The 7,658-nt window shown below is 38.7% G+C and overlaps 2 non-coding genes across 2 annotated transcripts; one reads left to right on the top strand and one right to left on the bottom strand.

Moving 5' to 3' along the window:
* Positions 1-246: 246 nt before the first annotated feature.
* LOC112724762 (small nucleolar RNA R71) lies at positions 247-354 on the top strand. The gene has a single exon (XR_003163909.1). It is a non-coding gene; the product is annotated as a small nucleolar RNA R71 (small nucleolar RNA).
* Positions 355-5,344: 4,990 nt separating this feature from the next.
* LOC112724829 (small nucleolar RNA R71) lies at positions 5,345-5,448 on the bottom strand. Its single transcript, XR_003163974.1, has one exon. It is a non-coding gene; the product is annotated as a small nucleolar RNA R71 (small nucleolar RNA).
* Positions 5,449-7,658: the final 2,210 nt, after the last annotated feature.

Raw genomic sequence — 7,658 nt, 5'->3', positions numbered from 1 at the left:
ATTTTGAGCCAATATGGCATTCAGAGTATCAATCTCAAGAACTCCCTTCTTCTGAGTTGTCCCATTATTCACAGGATTCCTTTCAGAAGTGTACATGAATTGGTTATTTGCAACCATTTCAATGAGTTCTTGAGCTTCTGCAGGCATCTTCTTCAGATGAAGAGATCCTCCAGCAGAGCTATCCAATGACATCTTGGATAGTTCAGACAGACCATCATAGAATGTACCTATGATGCTCCATTCTGAAAGCATGTCAGAAGGACACCTTCTGATCAATTGCTTGTATCTTTCCCAAGCTTCATAGAGGGATTCACCTTCCTTCTGTCTAAAGGTTTGGACTTCCACTCTAAGCTTACTTAGTTTTTGAGGTGGAAAGAACTTTGCCAAGAAGGCATTGACTAGCTTTTCCCAAGAGTTCAGGCTTTCCTTAGGTTGTGAATCCAACCATGTTCTAGCTTTGTCTTTTACAGCAAAAGGAAAAAGCATAAGTCTGTAGACCTCAGGATCAACCCCATTGGTCTTGACAGTGTCACAGATTTGCAAGAATTCATCTAAGAACTGATGAGGATCTTCCAATGGAAGTCCATGAAACTTGCAATTCTGTTGCATTAGAGAAACTAATTGAGGCTTAAGCTCAAAGTTGTTTGCTCCAATGGCAGGGATTGAGATGCTTCTCCCATAGAAGTCGGGAGTAGGTGCAGTAAAGTCACCAAGCACCTTCCTTGCGTTGTTGGCATTGTTGTTTTCGGCTGCCATGGCTTCTTTTTCCTTGAAAAGCTCTGTTAGGCCCTCTAGAGAGAATTGTGCTTTAGCTTCTCTTAGCTTTCTCTTCAAGGTCCTTTCAGGTTCAGGATCAGCTTGAACAAGTATGCCCTTATCTTTGCTCCTGCTCATATGAAAGAGAAGAGAACAAAAAAGTAGGGAATCCTCTATGTTACAGTATAGAGATTCCTTAAGGTGTCAGAGGAAAAGAAGAATAGAAGGAGGAGGTAGATAGAAGAGAATTCGAACTTATTAAGAGGGATAGAGTTCGAATTGCACCTTGAGGAGGAGTGTTAGTCCCTTAAATAGAAGGATGTGAGAAGAGGGGAAGAATTTTCGAAAATAAATTAAAAAGATTTTGAAATAATAAAAAGAAATTTGAAAATTTGATTGAGATTTTCAAAAATTAAGATTCTGAAAGAAATTAAGTGATTTTTGAAAAAGATTCTGAAATTAGAAATCAAAAAGATATGATTGAGAGTTAATTTTGAAAAAGATGTGATTGAAAAGATATGATTGAGAAGATATGATTGAAAATCAAATTAAAAAAAGAAAGTTTTAAAATTAAAGTTGATTACTTGACTAACAAGAAATTAAAAGATATGATTCTTAAAATTTAAAATTTGATTCTTTCTTAATAGGCAAGTAACAACTTGAAAATTTTGAAGTAAATCATTAATAGTATCAAGGATTTTTGAAAATAAAAAAAAATGGAAAGAAATTGATTTTGAAGGGATGATTTGAAAAAGATTTGATTTTGAAAAATTATGAAAATTTGAAAAAGATTTGAATTAAAAACAAAATCTTCCCTCTAGTGTCATCCTGCCGTTAAACGCCCAGAATGGCATCCATTCTGGCATTTAACGTCCAATTTTGGGGGTTAAACGCCCAGCCAGGTGCCCTGGCTGGCGTTTAAATGCCAGTTTTCCTTCTTCACTGGGTGTTTTGAACGCCCAGCTTTTTATGTTTGATTCCTCTGCTGAATGTTCTGAATCTTCAATTCTCTGTATTATTGACTTGAAAAGACATAGTTTTGAATTTTTTTTTTAATTTTTCAATGATGAGAAACAATCAAAATACAACTAATCTTAGGAAACTCAAATCAAACAAACAATGCATGCATGACACCAAACTTAAAAATTTTTATATAAGAGACACTAACAAATTGAGAATGCATATGAGAAACAACAAAACACACAAAACAAGAGAATTTAAAGATCAGAGCAATGAAATCATCAAGAATAACTTGAAGATTAATGAAGAACGTAATGCATGTAATTTTCAAAAATTAGAGGCATGCAATTGACACCAAACTTAAAAATTGACACTAGACTCAAACAAGAAACATAAAATATTTTTGATTTTTATGATTTTATAAAATTTTTTTGTGGTTTTTCGAAAACTGAGTGGAAAAGAAAATAAAGGGATTCAAAATTTTTAATAAGAGTTCCAGGAATCATTGCAATGCTAGTTTATGATGCCAGGGCATTTTGGCCAGTTTCACTGACCTTTTCTTTACTGTTTTTAGGATAGTTTCATGCATTTTCTTAGGAAATAAGCTAGTTTTGGGTAGATATTCACTTACACCTTGATTCAAGCATACATTGTGCATTTTACATGATTTCATGAGGATTTTGCATGAGTTTAGTGACAAATTGTATTCTGCATTACCCATGACTTGGACTAGAACTTTGATGCACTCTATTGCCTGATTTCAGGACCAAAGGAAGCAAGGAATGGGAGGTAACTTGCAAAGTTAATGAGAAAAGTGACTGCCAATGACGCTCTCGAAGCCATCATTACCACGTTAAGAGTCACGTTAACTAAGTTAACGTGAACTCTAATGTGAAGAAGGGAAATTGAGCCAACGTTAGTGACACTTAACATTATCACTAACGTTGGCCAATGCTCACAAGTGGCCACGTTAGAGTCCATGTTAACTTAGTTAACGTGGCCTCTAACGTTAAAAGGGGGAAAGGAAGCAAACGTTAGTGACATTCAACATTGTCACTAACGTTGGCCTAAGTGCACAATGCCACGTTAACTCCCACGTTAACTTGGTTAAAGTGTAAGCTAACGTGAAGAGGCAAGAGTGGTCAACAACGTTAGTGACACTCAACATTGTCACTAACGTTGGAAGGAGCCACACAAGCCACTATGAGCCACGTTAACTCCCACGTTAACTTAGTTAACATGGAGGCTAACGTGGATGAGGAATGATGAGCCAACGTTAGTGACACTCAACATTGTCACTAACGTTGGGGATGGCTAAGCATGGCCACGTTATAAGCCACGTTAACCTAGTTAACGTGGATTCTAACGTGAGACATGGGGGCACATTGGAACGTTAGTGACAATGTTGAATGTCACTAACGTTCTCGAAGGATGGCAAGCCCACGTTAAAGAGTCACGTTAACTAAGTTAACGTGGGCTCTAACGTAGGAGCAATGGGGGCTTTTCAACGTTATTAGGAAAGTTATGTCCCAATAACGTGTGCGAAGGACCTAGAGGCAACGTTGGTGGCAACGTTTGTGCCACTAACGTTGAGGTTAATGTCGCTTTTACTTAGGAATGTTAGTGAGAAAGTTGATTGTCACTAACATTCTCGAACTCATATTTTCACTAAACGTTAACAACCCTAACGTCCTGAGCTAAAATCTCTGCCCACTTCACACTTTCTCTATGCAAGTAAAGCCAAGCCCAAATGAAGAAGAGAACTACTTCAAACTCAAGATCCAAAGGCCCAAGACTTGAAGAGCCAACTAGAAGATGAGAAGAGTAGTATATATAGGAGTAGCTTTGAATTATTTTAGAGAGTTGCTGGGAGTTGGAAAAATAGCATAGAACTACTTCCTGTATTTTACTTTCTCTGCTCTTCTAGTTTTCATCATGTATTATCAATCTTTGTTTTCATTTTCCATAGCTATGAACAACTAAACCCCTTTCATTGGGTTAGGGAGCTCTGTTGTAATTTGATGGATCAATACTAATTTTCATTATTCTTCTTCTATCTTTTCTATTGATTTTACTTGAAAGCTTTCGATCTTCATCCAATTGGGTAGTTATCTTGGAAAAGAAATTATTCATACTTGGATCTCTTCTGAACCTTGGAAGAGGAATGAAGAGATCAAGCTAGAAATGCTTTCTCATGCTGGACCAAATTGGGTTTGGATGGATATGTGACTATAATCCTCTCAATGCTTGATTTGGGAAATGCATGTGGTATAATCAGTGACCATACTTCATCTCTTCTCATGAGCAATTGACCAAGGAATTGGCTATTGATCAAGATTTGAGAGATTGAATTACAAGAAATTGTAATTCAATCACTTAAGATTGCCAAGGAGATCAATGAGTGCATTGATTGAGGAGGAGATGTAAATGAGATTGATCCGGAGAATGCAACATCTCCTAAGCCCAATGAACTTCCCATTTCTGATCTTACCCATTCTCTTTAATTTTTGTCATTTACATTTATGAGCAATTCCCCCATTCCCATTTAAGATTCAGCAATTTACTTTCTGTCATTTACTTTTTCGCATTTAACTTTCTGCAATTCTCAACTCAATTTCTGATTCACTCAACTAGAACATTTTTCTAATTAAAGTTGCTTGATCAATCAATCCTTGTGGGATTCGACCTCACTCTATTGTGAGTTTTTACTTGACGACAAATTTGGTACACTTGCCGAAGGAAATTTGTTATGAGACAAGTTTTCCGTGCATCAAGTTTATGGCGCCGTTGACGGGGATTGATTGTGCATCAACAATGATTAGATTGGAGGATAACTAGATTGAGCATTTTATTTTTGTTTGATTTAAATTTCTGTTTGAGTTATTTACTTCCTGTTTTAGTTAATTTCTTCCCTTCCCCCTACTTTTTTTTTCTGTTTTTGTTTGATATATTGCATCACTCACACTAACAGTAATTCTGACAGATATACTTTCTGCACCTATTCTCTTTGCTTGTACTTGTTGGTTGTATGACAGGGAGAAGAAGCAGGGCTTCAACTTCCTTTGATTTTAAACCTGAGAGAACCTTCCTTAGACTAAGGAGGGAGGCAAAAGACAAACATGTAGTTGGTGCTGAAGAAGAGGAGGAACACTTTGAGGAATACTTTGATCCAAACATGGAAGAAAACATGGAAAACCATCATGAAGAAGAGGCTCACAACCATGGCGGAAGAGGTCGAGCAAATCATACTGGGGAGGATAGAAGAGTTTTAGGCTCTTATATCAATCCAAACCCGGGAAACTGTGGAAGTAGCATTCAAAAGCCAACCATCCATGCCAACAATTTTGAACTGAAGCCACAGCTCATCACCCTTGTGCAGAACAACTGTTCGTTCGGAGGAAGTGTCCAAGAGGACCCAAATCAACATTTAACCACCTTCCTGAGAATATGTGACACAGTGAAGTCTAATGGTGTTCATCCTGACACCTATAGACTGCTTTTATTTCCATTCTCACTCAGGGATAAGGCAGCCAAGTGGCTGGAATCTTTCCCAAGGAAAAGCTTGACAACTTGGGAAGACGTGGTGAACAAATTCTTAGCAAGATTTTACCCTCCTCAACGAATCAATAGGCTGAGAGCTGAGGTCCAAACTTTCAGGCAACAAGATGGTGAGACTCTATATGAAGCATGGGAGAGGTTTAAAGACCTAACAAGGAGGTGTCCACCTGACATGTTCAACGAATGGGTGCAGCTGCACATTTTCTATGAAGGGCTCTCTTATGAGTCAAAGAAGGCCGTAGACCATTCATCCGGAGGATCTTTGAACAAGAAGAAAACCATTGAGGAGGCTATAGATGTCATTGAAACAGTAGCAGAGAATGACTACTTCTATGCTTCCGAAAGAGGGAACACAAGAGAAGTAATGGAGCTAAACAGTGTAGATGCTCTGTTGGCCCAAAACAAGCTCATTACCCAACAGCTGGCTGACCTCACCAAAAAGATGGAGAGGAACCAAGTGGCAGCAATCTCTACTTCATCAACAACCCAAGAAGGAGTGAATAAAGAAGCAGAGGGTAGTCAGGAGCAAGCCAACTACATTGGGAATTCACCTAGGCAGAACCATGATCCTTACTCCAAGAATTACAACCCTGGATGGAGGAATCACCCAAACTTTGGGTGGGGAAAGCAACAAGACCAAAGCCTTGATCAAAGACGCCCAAATCCAAACAATTTCACATCTAGACCATCTCAACATCCCAATAACAACACCTCTCGACATTCATATCAAGGCCAGAACAACCCTCCTCAACCTGACCTATCATCATTTGATGAAAGAATCTCAAGGATTGAAAATCTACTTAAAGGCATATGCAAGGATATCCAAGACAACAAGGTGTTCAAGAAGGAAGTGCGAGCCAGTTTCAAGAACCAGGGAGACACAATCAAGAGGTTGGAATCTCAGGTAGGATATCTCTCTGAGCAAATTCCCAAACCCACAGATGGATTCCCAAGTGACACAGAGAAGAATCCGAGAGGTGAAACAAAGAAAGTAAGATGGGAAGATTGCATGATGGTCACTATAAGTGATAAGGTGACTGAGGATAAGCCAAGCAAGCTGTCAGAACAACCTGAAGATACCTCAACAGAGAATGAGGAAAAAGAATACCAAGAACCAGAAATATCAAAACAGGAGCTGCTGAGACTCTATGCACCTTTTCCCCAACTGCTCAATGGTGCTGTGGAAAAGAGAATATACTCAAGATTTCTTGACTTGTTTGCATCTTTGCATGTGAACACTTGCCGAAGGAAATTTGTTATGAGACAAGTTTTCCGTGCATCAGTCTAAGACTCCGGTCCAGGAATTAGACATGGTTTACAAGCCAGCCAAGCTTTCAATGAAAGCTCCGGTCCAAAACACTAGACATGGCCAATGGCCAGCCAAGCTTTAGCAGATCATTGCTAACAACAGCAAAATTGATAGAAATCAACAAGCTCTTGTGATGATAAGTTGAAACCTCGGTCCAATAAGATTAGACATGGCTTCACAGCCAGCCAGACTTCAACAGATCATCATGAAACTCTAGAATTCATTCTTAAAAACTCTGAAGAACAAAATAGAAAAACATTTTTTTCTTTTTTTTTAATTTTTCGAAAATAAAATTACTTAATCTAAGTAATAAGATGAACCGTCAGTTGTCCAAACTCGAACAATCCCCGGCAACGGCGCCAAAAACTTGGTGCACGAAATTGTGATCATCAACAATGGCACCAAAGGACTTGGAGCTCTCAAATGTGAATCACACTTTGTAACAATTCCGCACAACTAACCAGCAAGTGCACAGGGTCGTCCAAGTAATACATTACGTGAGTAAGGGTCGATCCCACGGAGACTGTCGGCTTGAAGCAAGCTATGGTCACACTGTAAATCTCAGTCAGGCGAATTCAGATGGTGATGGAGAATTGATAATTAAAAGATGAATAAAACATAAAATAAAGATAGAGATACTTATGTAATTCTTTGGTTGGAATTTCAGATAAGCGTATGAAGATGCTTTGTTCCTCTTGAACCTCTGCTTTCCTATTGCCTTCATCTAATCATTCATACTCCCTTCCATAGCAAGCTTTATGTTGGGCATCACCGTTGTCAATGGCTACTTCCCATCCTCTCAGTGAAAATGTTCTACGCACGCTGTCACCGCACAGCTAATCATCTGTCGGTTCTCGATCATGCTGGAATAGTATCCATTGATCCTTTTGTGTCTCTCACACGCCCAACAATCGCGAGTTTGAAGCTCGTCACAATCATTCCTTCCCAGATCCTACTCAGAATACCACAGACAAGGTTTAGACGTTTTGGATCTCAGGAAGGTTCTAATCTTAGATTAGAAACCCAAGAGATACACATTCAAGCTTGTTTGCATGTAGAACGGAAGTGGTTGTCA

Source organism: Arachis hypogaea, chromosome 11 (assembly GCF_003086295.3).
Source record: "Arachis hypogaea cultivar Tifrunner chromosome 11, arahy.Tifrunner.gnm2.J5K5, whole genome shotgun sequence".
In the NCBI taxonomy this organism is placed as follows: Eukaryota; Viridiplantae; Streptophyta; class Magnoliopsida; order Fabales; family Fabaceae; genus Arachis; species Arachis hypogaea.
Note: the sequence above shows the minus strand (reverse complement) of the source record. Positions and strands in the feature narration are given on the sequence as shown.